Raw genomic sequence first — 15,834 nt, forward strand, 5'->3', positions numbered from 1 at the left:
GCAGAGGTACAGTGGAGCAGGCAAACGGATGGTCAAACAGGCAGATGTCAGGTACAGGCAGAGTTCAGGGGGAGGTCCAGGAGACAAGGCCGGGTCGTCAGGTAATCAGGAACAGTTCAGATACAAGGTCAGGCACTAGGACGGCAAGCTGTTGATCAGGCAGCACTGATCACAGAGGGACGCCGGCTTAAATGGCCCGTTTGGCGACAAACGACGTGCACGCGCGCGCACCAGCACACACAGGCGCGCGCACCCGCCAACGCCCGCGCGCACGCCCCCGCACACAGGCGTGCACAACAGGCCGACCCCGGACACACACACCAGCACCGCGAGGAACGCGCACAGCGAGGTCCACAGGAACGCGCGCCCCGACGCACACCGCCGCGAGCACCCTGCCCGCCGAGGTACGCTCTCTGACAGTGCCCCCTCCTCAAGGGCAGCCTCCGGATGCCCAGCTGGGCCAACCTGGTTGCGTGAGAATCCTTGAAGGCTTGTAGCAATTCATCAGCATGGAGATTACTTTCAGGCTCCCAAGAGTTATCCTCGGGTCCATACCCTTTCCATTTAATGAGGTACTGGATCTGATTCCGCCTCTTTCTACAATCCAGGATTGCCTCGATTTCAAATTCCTCTTCATTGTTGATCATAATAGACTCAGGTGGCTTGGCATTGCGGTCAGAGAAGGAATCAGGAACAACTGGTTTCAGAAGGGAAACATGAAAAACCGGGTGTATTCTAAAAGACTCCGGCAGGTTAAGTTCATACGCAACATCATTTACTTTTCTTTTCACCTGGAAAGGACCCATAAACTTAGGTCCCAATTTTTTGGAAGGACAAGCCATCTTTAAGTTACTTGTGGATAGCCATACTTGGTTACCAGGCTCAAGGATAAGTTCCCCACGTCTTTTCTTATCAAACACCCTCTTAAAAGATGCCTGGGACTGGGCCATGGTCTCCTGCAGGATCTTACAGTTAGTAGAGAAGAACTCCATTGTTTCAGTCACTGCTGGAAGGGCACATTCCGGAATAGAGCTGGGAAGAAAAGAGGGATTGAATCCATAGTTGGCAAAGAATGGCGTCTGGTTGATGGCTGAATGCAGAGAATTATTGTAAGAAAATTCAGCGACTGGTAACAGAGACACCCAGTCATCTTATGAAAATGCAGAAAAGCAACGGAGGTATTGCTCCAGCGTCTGGTTAGTTCTCTCTGTCTGGCCGTTTGTCTGAGGATGTTAGGCCGAAGAAAATGCCAGCTCAATTTCAAGAGCACCACACAGTGCCTTCCAGAACCGGGAGGTGAACTGGACACCACGATCTGACACAATATTAGCGGGTACCCCATGTAGTCTCACTATTTCCTTAACAAAGATCTTCGCCGTTTCTACGGCCGTGGGTGTACCCCTCATGGGGAGAAAGTGTGCCATTTTGGACAGTCTATCAATCACGACAAAGATAGTCGAGAAACCTTCAGATGGGGGTAGTTCTACGATGAAATCCATCGAAATCATTCTCCAAGGCCTGTCAGGAATCGGTAAGGGTTTCAACAAACCCCAGGCCCTTGTGCGATTACTCTTGCTCCGGGCACAAGTGTGGCAAGAGCTTACATATTTCTTACAATCCTCCATTAATTGTGGCCACCAAAAGGTGCGTTGCACCAGTTCAATTGTCTTCCGGGCCCCGAAATGACCTGCCAGTTTGTGGTCGTGGCACAATTCCAGTACCGGCACTCTAAGTTTCTCAGGAACCAAGATCTTGCCTTCGTGCCAGAGCAACCCATCGCTTAAGCTGGTCCCAGTAGGTTGGGGAATTTCTGAGGAGGCTTGCCTTATTCTGGAAATTAGATCTCCCTGAAGAAGTAAGAAATTTCCCGCCGGCAGGATAGTGTCTGGAGGAGCGATTTCCTTGGAATCATGAAACATTCGTGACAATGCATCTGGTTTCACATTTTTGGAGCCAGGTCTGTAAGTGATGTGAAATGAGAAGCGAGAGAAGAAGAGTGCCCATCTAGCCTGTCGTGGTTTAAGTCTCTTGGCAGATTTTAGGTATTCCAAGTTCTTGTGATCAGTATAGATGAGAACAGGATGTACAGCACCCTCCAGAAGATAGCGCCACTCCTCCAGAGCCGCCTTGATGGCCAAAAGTTCCCGATCTCCTACATCGTAATTCCTTTCAGACAAAGAGAGTTTGCGAGAAAAGAACGCTATTGGGAACAGAAGAGCCTTGGGGCCCTGGCGCTGAGAGAGTACTGCCCCTACTGCGATCTCCGAAGCATCAACTTCCAGCACAAACGGTAAGGCAGGGTCAGGGTGCTTGAGGATAGAGGCAGATGTGAACAGACCTTTTAATTTTTCGAAGGCCGATTGTGCCCTGGACGTCCAACAGAATCGGGTTCCCTGTTTTGTAAGTTCCGTAATGGGGGCAATGATTTTAGGAAAGTCTTTAATGAACTTCCTATAAAAATTAGAAAATCCAACGAAGCGTTGGACCCCTTTCTTGTCTGTAGGTGCAGGCCAATCCAAGATGGCGGATACCTTCTGTGGGTCCATCTTAATACCTTCTACAGAAATAATGAGTCCCAGAAATTGGATACTTTGAAGTTCGAATTCACATTTGTCAAGTTTAGCGTATAGACCATGTTGCCTGAGCCGAGCAAGAACATTCCGAACGTGCCTGCGATGATCAGCCAAGGAAGAGGAAAATATGAGAATGTCATCCAGGTAAACAATGACGTAGAGGTCCAAGAACTCCCTAAAGATGTCGTTCACAAAGTGTTGGAAAGTGGCTGGGGCATTACAAAGACCGAAGGGCATAACAAGATACTCGAAATGCCCGAAACGAGTGCGAAAAGCGGTCTTCCACTCATCTCCCTCTCGGATGCGGATTAGGTTATAGGCACCGCGAAGATCCAATTTTGTGAAAATTCTGGCGGTTCCCAGCCTTTGGAATAACTCAGGTACCAGGGGAAGCGGGTAGCGGTTCTTAATCGTTATCTTGTTTAATTCTCGATAATCGATGCATGGTCGAAGGGAATGGTCCTTCTTCTCTACAAAGAATAAACCAGCACTGGCCGGGGAAGTGGACGGGCGGATAAACTTTTTCTTCAAATTTTCATCTAAGTACTGCTTCAGGGTGCCCAGCTCCTGCTCAGTCAAGGGAAAGATCCGGCCGAAGGGTACCTCGGTTCCAGGTAGCAACTCTATAGGACAATCATAGGGCCTGTGTGGAGGTAATATCTCTGCACCTTTCTTGCTGAATACATCCGCAAAATCTTGGTAGGGCTCGGGAATAGCTTGGAGCAGGTTAGCATCAGGATGTAAACAGAGAAGTTGGGAAACCTCGTGGTCAGCCCTTTGCAGACAATGTTGTTGACAGTACTCTGAGAGGAACTCTATACTTCCAGCAGCCCAGTTGATTTGGGGGTTGTGAACCTGCAGCCATGGCATTCCTAGGATGACTGGGTAAAGAGGTGAGGAGATAGCATCCAAACAGAGATATTCCCGGTGCTGAGGGCCCATAATAGCTTCTAAGGGGACGGTTTCCTGAGTGACCGGGCCGGAACGGAGGGCAGAACCGTCTGCAAGATGAACAGCCAGGCTTTGAGTTTTGGGTCGGAGAGGTATGTCATGTTGAGTAGCAAAGGTCAGGTCGATAAAACAACTGCAGGCTCCTGAGTCAACGATGACTGGAACTTGGATAGCCTTTCCGGGAAGCTGTAAAGTGACAGAGATAGTTAGATGTGTACCAGGAGTGCAGGGCCGTCTTTAATTTTGATTGGGCCCTGGGCAAACATTTTCTTGGCCCCCCCCCCCTCCATTCAGAGACATACAAAAAATAGCAGGTAGACTCAAAATCAGTTTACTGCAGCAGATCACACAACAATTGCAATTGTTTGCCAGATGGTACAGCCAATCCTTACTGCTCACTGGCTGGTTTCTACAGGTTACAACACATAATTTCTGCTTGCCGATTGGTTGCTAGAGGTTAATGTACATTATTAGCGCTCACTAATTGGTTGCTAGGGGTTACAGCACATCATTACCACTTACTGATTGGTTGCTAGAGATTAAAGCAGATCACTACTGTTCGCTGATTGGTTGCTAGAGGTTAATGCACATCATTACCTCCACTGAGCAGTGGAGCAATCCCAAATAATTGAGCAAGTAAAGGGGCACATTAATACACATACTACAGGAAAGTGTCAGAGAGTGCAGACATACTGCAGGAGACAATCAGAGACTGCGGACATACTGCAGGAGACAATCAGAGACTGCGGACATACTGCAGGAGACAATCAGAGACTGCGGACATACTGCAGGAGACAATCAGAGGCTGCGGACATACTGCAGGAGACAATCAGAGGCTGCGGACATACTGCAGGAGACAATCAGAGACTGCGGACATACTGCAGGAGACAATCAGAGACTGCGGACATACTGCAGGAGACAATCAGAGACTGCGGACATACTGCAGGAGACAATCAGAGACTGCGGACATACTGCAGGAGACAATCAGAGACTGCGGACATACTGCAGGAGACAATCAGAGGCTGCAGACATACTGCAGGAGACAATCAGAGACTGCGAACATACTGCAGGAGATTACCAGAGACTGCGGACATACTGCGGGAGATTACCAGAGACTACGGACATACTGCGGGAGACAATCAGAGACTGCAGACATTATACAGGAGATGGTCAGAGAACTTTCAGCAACGCACAGCTTTACAGTTAAATAACACAGCTCAGGGTTTAAACATTCAAGCATTTTATGGGTGTAAGGACATACCTGGCCAGCCAAACTAACTACATACATTCAGGTGTGTGGGCGGGGCTTCCACTCTCTGCTCTCACTACAACAGCCGGTAGCTCCACTGATGCTTTGTTGGGGGGCCCACGTCACCCGTGAATTGGGGCCCGGATGACAGCTTTTCAGAGTGCACAGAAGACACGGGAGGATGTATTCCCGTGCTAGCCAGCTGAGGGGGGCCGGGAGCTCCACTGACGCTCTGATCCCGCCCATGTGCAGCCTATGTACTATGCCCCCACCCCCGGACCTCTGTATTCACCAGCCAGTACAGAGGGGGCGGGGCCAGGAGCTCCAATGACACTCCAACTCCGATCACTGGCTCTCACTACAGATGCTCTTTTCCCAGTATACAGGCTGCACGTGGGCGGGGTCAGAGCATCAGTGGAGCTCCCCGCCCTGCCCCTCTCAGCTGGCTAGCGTGGAATACATCCTCCCGTGTCTTCTGTGCATTCTGCAAAGCTGTCATCGGGGCCCCAATTCACGGCTAGTGCGGGCCCCCCAACAAAGATTGGGCCCAGGGCAAGTGCCCCATTTGCCCTGCACTAAAGACGGCCCTGCAGGAGTGGGTAAGATAGTGGCACAGGTACGAACAGCGGAACGACACTTACGCGTCTTGTTGGGGCAAATGCTGGCGTAGTGCCCAGGTTCTCCACAGTAGAGACAAAGGTTATGAGCCCGTCTGCGTAATTTCTCTTCAGGGGTCAAGGAGGGACGAAGCAAACCTAGCTGCATGGGTTCTGGTGCATCACTGGCCGGAACTGGTGGTGGAGCAGGAGGCCTACTGGAAGGATTGGGGACTTGGGGAAGCATCCAGGTGGGACGGTAGGTACAGGTGGATCTTTCGGTGCGTCGTTCTCTCAACCTACGATCAATTTGAATGGACAGGTTGATTAGTTCTTCCAGGGTCTGAGGTACCCCAACCCGTGCTAGCTCATCCTTGAGAGGATCTGACAAACCCATCCTAAACTGATGGCGCAGAGCAGCGTCGTTCCACACCGTGTCAGAGCTCCAGCGTCTGAACTCAACAGCATAATCCTCTGCCGCTCGACGGCCTTGACGGAGGGAGTGTAAGGTGGCTTCTGCAGTGGCAGTTAGCTGGGGATCCTCGTAAAGTTGAGACATTGCCCCAAAGAAAGCATCCAGACTTTCCAAGACGAGAGATTTTTGCTCCAAAAGTCGGTGGGCCCAAGTTTGAGGTTCGCCAGATAACAAGGAGATAACGAAGCCCACCTTAGTTGCTTCTAAAGAGAAGGTGCGTGGCTGAAGGGCAAAGTATAGATTACATGCATTCCGGAAAGCACGATATCTACTTCGGTCTCCAAAAAACCTTTCAGGTACTGGTACTTTGGGCTCTGGAGGCAACATGACTACGGAGGGTGCTGAGGTTGCGGCTGAGGTCCCCTGAGGGCCGGAGGGTACAGATAGGGCCTGTACACGCTCTTCCAGTCTTGAATAACCCTCTTGTAAGCTTTTTACCGCTTGGGTTAGTCCCGTCAGATGTCTGCAGAGCTCACCCATGGGGGAAGCCCCCTGCCCGGACTCGGTCATGGCTGCCTGATACTGTCAGGCTCCTACTTACCAGACCGGTGAGTCCGCTTGGGCAGAAGGTAGGCTCCCTTACGCGTCCGACTCGCGGCCCCTGGTAAAGCAAACAAGAGGCTCAGGAGTACGGAGTGGTATGAGAGCCTGTATGCAACAGTCCAGATACTGCAGGTTTAACAGGTGAGGTGGCTGGAGCTGGCTGGAGCACAGGCAACAAGGCTGAGCAGGATTGTCAGGAAGCAGGCTGGGTTCGTTAACGGACAGGCAGCAGAGGTACAATGGAGCAGGCAAACGGATGGTCAGGAGGCAGGCCAGGTTCGGTAACAGACAGGCAGCAGAGGTACAGTGGAGCAGGCAAACGGATGGTCAAACAGGCAGATGTCAGGTACAGGCAGAGTTCAGGGGGAGGTCCAGGAGACAAGGCCGGGTCGTCAGGTAATCAGGAACAGTTCAGATACAAGGTCAGGCACTAGGACGGCAAGCTGTTGATCAGGCAGCACTGATCACAGAGGGACGCCGGCTTAAATGGACCGTTTGGCGCCAAACGACGTGCACGCGCGCGCACCAGCACACACAGGCGCGCGCACCCGCCAACGCCCGCGCGCGCGCCCCCGCACACCGGCGTGCACAACAGGCCGACCCCGGACACATACACCAGCACCGCGAGGAACGCGCACAGCGAGGTCCACAGGAACACACGCGCCAACGCGCCCCGACGCACACCGCCACAAGCACCCTGCCCGCCTAGGTACGCTCTCTGACAGTAGCTCTAATACATTTCATAATGCTCTATTAACCACTTCAATACTGGCCACTTTTACCCCCCTTCCTGCACCCCAGGCCAATTTTCAGCTTTCAGTGCTGTCGCACTTTCAATGACGTTTGCAATGTCATGCAACATTGTACCCAAATTACATTTTTATTATTTTTTTTCACACAAATAGAGCTTTATTTTTTTGCTAAATAAACAAAAAAGGACAGAAAATTTGTAATGAAAAACAAGTTTTTTTCTTTCGGTTATAAAACTTTGCAAATATATATACAGCATCTCACAAAGTGAGTACCCCCCTCACATTTTTTAAACATTTTATTAAATCTTTTCATGTGACAACACTGAAGAAATTACACTTTGCTACAATGTAAAGAAGTGAGTGTACAGCTTGTATAACAGTGTAAACTTTCTGGTCTGAGCACTGACAGGATGACCCCCCCACCCCTTCAACCTCTGCAGCACTGCTGGCAGCACTCATACATCTCAAATTCTTTGGTCAACCATGGCGAGGCCTGTTCTGGCCACTGTGCTGCAGCTCAGTTTCAGGGTCTTGGCAGTCTTTACAGCCTAGGCTATCTTTGTGTAGAGCAACAATTCTTTTTTTCAGATCCTCAGAGAGTTCTTTGCCATGTTGAACGTCCAGTGACCAGTATGAGAGAGTGAAAGTGATAACACCAGATTTAACACACCTGCTCCTCATTCACACCAGAGACCTTGTAACACTAACGAGTCACATGACACTGGAGAGGGAAAATTTGCTAATTGGGCCAATTTTTCACTTTTGTTGCCAGTGGTTTAGACTAAAATGGCTGTGTGTTGAGTTATTTTGAGGGGACAGCAGATTTACACTGTTATACAAGCTGTACACTCACTACTTGACATTGTAGCAAAGTGTAATTTCTTCAGCTATATTCAAATATTTACAAAAATGTGAGGGGTGTACTCACTTTTGTGAGATACTGTATATATAAATCTTTTTCTGCAAACGTAACTTAAAAGAGAAGGGTATTTTTTTTTAAAGAATCATACTTACCTAGGTGGACGCAGCATTAGTCCGATGCGTCTCGCTGAGGGGCTGAGCTGGGTGCTGGTCCAGGCATGTGGGCAGATCTCGAATTCATTGTTGCGATCTTGCCCGAGCCTGGACCGGGTTCCGTGTCGTCAGCCGACAGTGGGCTTCAGCCTGCTGTCTGCTGAAAACAGGTCACAGGAGTGCTGAACAAACTGCACTCCTGTGATCCACAGGAGAAGTACAGCCAAACAAGCTTTAGCTCGACTTCTCCTTTAAAGCATGAATAATTAGCTTTCAAAGTGTATTTCAAATCCAACATAAAGACATTTGTGCTGCTACAAGCACACCAGCAGCCAGAATGTTGCAAAAACAATGTTCTTATTTTGGATACAGTTCAGTTATGGATATAAACAAAAATCTGGAAGACAGACTGTGACAACGAAATGTATTCGTTTTGTGTATTAAAAAAACACAAATTAATTAGAGAGCAAGCAATTTCACACAGCAGCTTTACTACACAGAAAATCATTATGCAAATGTAAAATATACTTTTTTTAAGTGTCTATGTTAAGTTCAGCTAAATCTCCCAAGTATACCATCCATATATCCTTAAGTGAAGCTTATGAAGTTTTATTGTTCATTTTTGACAACTTGCGTACAACACAATTATTAAGAACTGTCTTCAGGAAGTTTTCATGTAAAAGGAGATAAAGCAGATTTCCAGTTCCCCCAATTTTTTTTTTTTTTAAGGACAGCTCTGGAATTGTCATAACATGTAGATGAACATTTCTAACATTGCGAGATTTCGGCAGTAGGCGATTTGAAAGGACTACTGGGATACATGACGCTGCTATCCCAGGAACCCTTGCGAATCGCCTAGTGACGTAATCGCCTAGGCGGTTGGAAAGGAGGAAGTAATGGGAAAAGACTAAAATAAGGTATTTACGAGCAAAAAAAAAATGTGTGAAATGACCTTAGCTCATACAAAGTAAAAAAAAATGGGTGGCACTCCGCTTTAAAGGTCCAATTTGCCCAAAAGTAAAAGTTAGACCTATTCTAGAGGGCCATAATGCCACTTGTGGGTCCATGTGAAGGACAGCAAGGTTAGAAGAGGTGGCACCAAGTCTCAAAATAACTGGATTTTTGTATTTACCTGTAAAATAAATTTTTTGGAGTACATCACAGGACACGCAGCAGGCTATATATCATGGCTTACAACGAAAGCCAAAACCACGGTGTATACTCTGCAAGCTTTGGCTTTATTCAATACGTGTGCATGGTAACAGCCACAAAATGTGAACGTGTTTCAGCCAAAAATGGCCTTAATCAGGAGTCATGATTAGGGCCATTAGAGTCATGATTAAGGCCATTAGTGGCTGAAATGCATTGACATTTTGTGGCTGTTAGTATGCATACATACTGAATAAAGCCCATGCTTGCAGAGTATACACCCTGGTGCCGGCTTTCTCTGTGGATCGATTTGGACGAGGCTTCAGCTACCTCAGCCTGGCCACCGGTGTCACAGACGCATGATATAGTGAGAGGTAATAACACTAGCATGTTAAAAATCATGACTATCTGTCCCAAAGCAAAGCGGGGAGGGAAAGGAGATACAAAAAGCCACCGTTAGGCCCAAGGAAAGCTACTCTGCAGCTTGCAAAACACTGAAAAGTTATCCCACATAAACTAAAGGCAAACCAATGTGACAGTCAAAAAACAAGTAATACAGATATCAAGAGAAAGATAAATGACATCCCTTGTAGCAAGAAAATAACTGTAGGAAATGTGGCAGGTCTCACTCAAATGGATGTTCTAATTTTCAAAAGGGAAAATTAAAGAAACAGAAAGGCTAAGGGATGCCTATAGACATCAGAAAGAAAGGGGTCGGGGGAGAAAAAAAAGGGGGTGGGGGGGGGGGGCAGGTGGCAGAGCCAGGCTGATGGGGTGTACTTACATAGTAGCAAGAAGGGCAGGAAGACCTCAATCGGTAAGGTTTTTCTGCGGTAAGAACTAAATCTTCTAGAGCATTAATGTTTCTGACTTTATTAAGCCACATAAAAATGGGGGGGGGAGGGGTTAGGGTCTCTCCAGCACAGGGTGACACAGGCCTTGGTGGCAATAATCAAGTATTGAAAGATTGATTTCTTATATGTCTTAAGAGGAATTTTCGAGCAATGGAGCAGGAAGAAGGCAGGATCCTCTACTATCGAGAAATCTGTAAATAGTTGACAGATCCTTTGTACATCCAACCAGTACTGTTTAAGTCTTGGGCAAATCCAGAAGATGTGTAGCAAGTTCCTCCGTTCCTCCTGACAATGATCCGAAGCCGCAGGAGAGTATATACACAGAACTGACGGAGTAAGGTACCAGTGAGTTAATATTTTGTAATTGGTTTCTTGCACACGTGTGCAAATGGAGGATTTCAGGGTAACCTGTATGATTCTCTGACATTGGGCAGATGCAAAGGTTGAGATCCCTCTCCCATTTACTCAGGGCTGGCATAATATAATCCTCAGAGGGGGCGATCAATAGCTCGTATATCTTAGAGAGAGAATGTGGAAGAGGGTCAGTATGTTTGCAGTAGGATTCAAACATCGTCAGCTGATGTTAAAAGTTTGCAGGAGGTCCTAAGGTTCAGAGAAAATTGAGCAATTGCAGTGCTTGCCAAAGATTTAACCCGAACTGTCCGCCTGACTGCGTCAGTGTAGAGATCGAGGGCCAAGCATCAGAGCTCAAAAAATTAGAGGCTTGGAAGTAACCTCTATCGAGAAGACCACGAAATGGACCAGGCTCTGTGCCCGGGAGGAAGCTGGGGTTTCCGAGGATGGCAAATAATGGAGATGGACTGGAGGAAAGCTCCGGATTCCGACAGGCCAGAGAGCAGACACGGAGCGTGGGGCCTATAGTGGGGTCTGGCTTAAGAGAAGTCGGTAGGGCATCGTAACACCATGGTGCTCTTCTCAAGTGAACAGGACTGTACTGCTGCTCGATGGCCATCCAGAATTTAAGGTCTCCATGTCTACACCAGTCTATCACCCATCCAAGCTGAGCAACCTGGTAATATCTGAGGGCGTCCGGAACCGCTACTCCTCCATGGCATTTAGACAACATCATGAGTCTGGATCGTTTATGGGCCCAAATAAACTTAGTAAAAAGGGCGTTGATTTGACGAAAAAAGGCATAGGGAATATGAATAGGCCATGTCTGGAAAAGGTACAGAAACTTTGGTAAAATACTAATTTTAATGATGTTACAGTGGCCCGAACCAAGAACGCAGGCCTTGATGCCACTTATCTAATAGCACGCAGACTTTGCTGAGCAAGTGTGGGAATTTCAAAGCAAAGGCATTAGCTGGATTAGGAGGAATAAAAGTGCCCAAATATTTCAACGCGGAGTACGTCCATTTAGAGTTAAAATTAAGCTGCAGGGTCCGGAGTAAAGGAGGGGGTAGTGCAACTCCCATGGCTTCAGACTTGGCAAAATTTATCTTTAAATTTGATAAAGCTCCAAAGCGGTCCAATTCCTCTATAAGATTGGGTAGAGAGATATGCGGGTTAGACAAAGAAAAGAGCAGATCGTCCGCATAAGCTGAGATTTTAAGGTGGAGATCACCCACCTGTAGTTCCGAGATATCGGGGATTAGTCTAACTTTGTTCAGAAAAGGTTCCAGCGAAAGGGGGCAACCCTGCCGGGTGCCATTTGATATGGTAAACAATTTTGAAAATACTCTGAGGGACACAGGACTGTAGTAATTCCTAGACATTTATGCTATACTGCCAATTTCATGAGGTTTGGATGCTGGCACACAAAAAATAATAAGCAAGCCCCCATTAAACCCTGTTTCCAACCATCTTGCTTCAATTTTTTCCAAGTGTCCTAGGAGATTTCCTAGGTACTTTCCAGACCTCTGAGTACTATGTTAGTTAGCTGTAAAGTGCTTTCAGATTAAAGAGCCATAGCACATTAGGTGAGGCAGGTCAGGCAGAAACAATGAGAGCTACCTCACAGTTGGAACCATTGGGCTCCATTTTAAAACTCCTGCCCACACTATTTTAACATGTTAATGGTAAGGGTTGTAGAGACTGATCGCTAACTTTATCTGCTAAGGGTGGTTTTACTGTTACTATTTCTGCTTCCGAGACACCTTGTAAATCATCTGGTCTCCAGCTCTGTTCCTCTGCCCACTTACAGTGACTTGCATAAATTGAAGTGCCAGACCAAAAAATAGGAGTCCAAATTAATTTATTGATGTTGTGTTAAAAGACAGCCAACATGTTTTGGGGGTCAAAAGAAGTCCCCCTTCATCAGGACTTCAGTTAAAGTGGGAGTAAACTCCATGCATGAATTTTACCCTGCATTTTTGTTTTTTTTTTAAAAAGAGTATGGGATTTTTTTATCCCATATTTATACTTACCTAGGTGGATGCAGCATCGGACAGTCCCCCGCCGCCTCTTCACTGAGAACCGAGCCACCGAACACCTCCGATGGCTCGGTTTTCTCACCTATCAGTCAGCAGCTCTCCTGCTCTGCTCCTCCACGCTCATTGGAGCGCTGAGCTGTGGAGAGGCAGGGAGTGGCCGTCTCTGCGGCTCACTGAGAGGCTGAGACGCCTATCAGTCCAGGCACCTGGCGGATCCAGACTTCCGAAGTCAGGATGACGAAGTGTCTGGACTGATCCTGGTGATGTCAGCAGAGAGCAGATTTCAGAACGGGTCACAGGAGTGCAAAACGAATTGCACTCCTGTGACCCACAGAAGAAACCCAGCCGAATAAGCACAGGCTGGACGTCTCCTTTAATTAGGTTCATCTTTTATGCAAACCTGGAAAAAAAACAGACAACAAATGAAAAAAAAAAAAAAACACATAAACAAATAATGGGACACATAGAAATAAAAAAGTCAGCATAAAAATAACAGATAAAAGGGAGAAGTGGAAAGAAAGGAGTTAATTAGCATTAACATGTAACAATACTGCCTAACACATAGCAATTCCAGACTTTTAATGTCATGAATCTGCAGCAATATCTTCATGCCCTGTCTGTCTGCTTACCTCTGGTCTGTGTATCAGCCTTAGGGCCCGCACTCTCACACCTGCATGGTTAAGTAATCTTCCCTCAGTGTGGCTCCACCCTAGCCTCTACAGCAGGCATATGCAATTAGCAGACCTCCAGCTGTTGCAGAACTACAAGTCCCATGAGGCATAGCAAGACTCTAAAAGCCACAAGCATGACACCCAGAGGCAGAGGCATGATGGGATTTGTATTTTTGCAACAGCTGGAGGTCCGCTAATTGCATATCCCTGCTCTACAGGATACACTATTTAACACCGTGTTCTTTGTATATCCTTGTCTGCTAGTTGCCTGACCTTTGGCTTATCTCCTGACTATCCCTTGTTGTCCTGGACTGCTGCTTCCTCTCTATCCTCCAGTAGCCTACTGTGAGCATGAGCTGGGAGACCCTGGGGGCCGCGACCTGGAGCCAGTTGCAGCACAGTCCAACCTCACCACTAGAGTTTCTGGTGAACACCTGCTGGCTCTTAGACTACACACCCTGGGGAATCTTATGCTCTAGCTCCCAGTGGGATCCATGTTGGTGCTCCAGTGGATCTGCTTTCCTGAACCACCCAGAGTTCCATCTGCAGCAGTAAGCCATAGGTTACCTTAGCGGTGCACTCCTAACCCCCATCGTGTGTATCTGTCACTTGGCCTTAGGTGACCTGACATTTGATTTGAAATCTAGTAATTGCCAATAATATCTGCAGGAGAAGTGGCAGCAAGTAAGAGGAGCTGGATACATCCTATGCAAAAAAGAAAAGTTGGGTGAACCCTCAGCTGGGGAAGTCCCAGAGAATAAAGCGGCTACCAAGGCGGCCAAAGGTAATAATTAAGTCTGGTAATATCATAAAAAATTTTTTTATTAATATTCAGATAAAAATTAATAGAATAAGCTAGAAAAACAGTTAATGTGCACACTGGTAATTGTTAAGTTGCACACTACAAAATTGCTTTGTGCAACAAACACAATGGACAAACAAACAAATAAAGAAGAACTAACAAAACATTAATAACAAGGTCCGGACACCAATTAACCATGCACACAAAGACTGCCAGTGGTAATAACCACATAAGGGGTTGAGCAAGAAATGCAACAAGGAAAAAAGTCCTATTTGGCGGACTGTGCGTGCATGGCCCCCGGGGGATATTAAAGAGCAAAAGATGTATGTAGTGGTGAGTCTACTGAATGCTAAATGGGAACTAGCCAATACTGGGGCTTGCGGTAAAGGATCTTATACCGAAGTTCATTGCATGAATGCCTATATCTTCCGATGCTGCGGAGCTGTGTGTCTGAAAAGCAGATGAAACTATATTTGAGAATGGCAGCTGTCACATGAGAAAATCCTACAGAGCAGAATAGTATATTGCCATAAATCGTGACATCCGGAGTAGATGGACCCAAGAGGTTGCTGGTATAGTCCGCTACTTATGTGAGCAAATGATGTGTTGTGAGCCTCCCACTATATACTTGGGACAGGTTGCTAGCTCCTAAAAGGCATGCAGCAGTGGGTCTCAACATAGGATGTATACACATATACAGTTCATCCAAGATGAATTTCCATTTAAACAGCTGCAATAGTGAAAAATGCAGTGCATGTGCTCAGTGATATGCACAAACCAAATCATGTCACATAAAAGTTGAGTCCCTTTGGGAAATAGATAGTTTGTCAGGTGACAAGGTGGGTAATGCAGCTATTGCAGTGATAATGGCTCCAGAGATATGCTTTAGCGCATACAAAAGATCCTACTTTACCAAGTCCTGAGGCCGGAACGGTTAATTAATTCCTTTTCCACGGCCGCCGAACCCAGAGTCCCCGCTATATGTCTCAAGCCGTCCCTGGCCAGTTGAAGAGACAATGCTACTTCATAACTAGCAGTGATCTGGTGTTGGTGCGATGGATGTGGGACATGCCGCAATGGTTGCAGGCGGGTTTGTGGATGTTTCCAGCCATCAGATAGACTCTGCTCTTCCTATGCCCAATGGATGGGGGATCGTGTGAGCGGCGTCACATGACCATGATGAAATCAACGCATTTCACAATGGCAAGTGGAGTAGCTTCGTCTTGGATGGGGAGGGGCTACCACACACCATACCCTTTTATTCATTATTATGTGGTGGTGGAGCCACGCCTCCTTTATTTCAAGAAGAAAGGAAAAGATTTGTTCAAACAAATGGTACGTCCATTGTGAATAATGGTTACTCATTGGGGGATGTTCGGACACCATGATAAGGGCTTTGTATTAAATTGGAAAGCAAATAGCTCACCATACAGCCTAAAGAGGGACTCATTGCTGCAAACCATGCAATGATGCTCACTCATTTGTCTCTCCCCCAAACATGGAACTGCTACAGGAATGCCTTTGGCTGCCTTGGTAGCCGCTTTATTCTCTGGGACTTCCCCATCTGAGGGTTCTCCCAACTTTTCTTTTTTGCATAGTATGTTTGGCTACGGCAGCTACACCCTCTATGGGTTAATGGCAAATGGTTTATAGCAATTATTTGTACGATAGAGGTGTTATCAGTGGACCCGTCACCATCTTGTGTTTTGTGCTGGATACATCTTAGTATCTTTTTTTTTAAGACAATTGTATTATGTATAAATTCCTAAGTAGTTAATAGGGATATAATGATGTCTTTGTTTTCCACTG

The 15,834-nt window shown here is 47.0% G+C and overlaps 1 protein-coding gene across 4 annotated transcripts in view; it reads right to left on the bottom strand.

Annotated features, from left to right (window-relative positions):
* The window catches only part of PIGN (phosphatidylinositol glycan anchor biosynthesis class N), a 637,819-nt gene that overhangs the window by 50,199 nt on the left and 571,786 nt on the right, over positions 1 to 15,834 (bottom strand). The gene's annotated exons all lie outside the window — the stretch shown is intronic.

This window comes from Aquarana catesbeiana, linkage group LG05 (genome assembly GCF_042186555.1).
Source record: "Aquarana catesbeiana isolate 2022-GZ linkage group LG05, ASM4218655v1, whole genome shotgun sequence".
Classification (NCBI taxonomy): domain Eukaryota; kingdom Metazoa; phylum Chordata; class Amphibia; order Anura; family Ranidae; genus Aquarana; species Aquarana catesbeiana.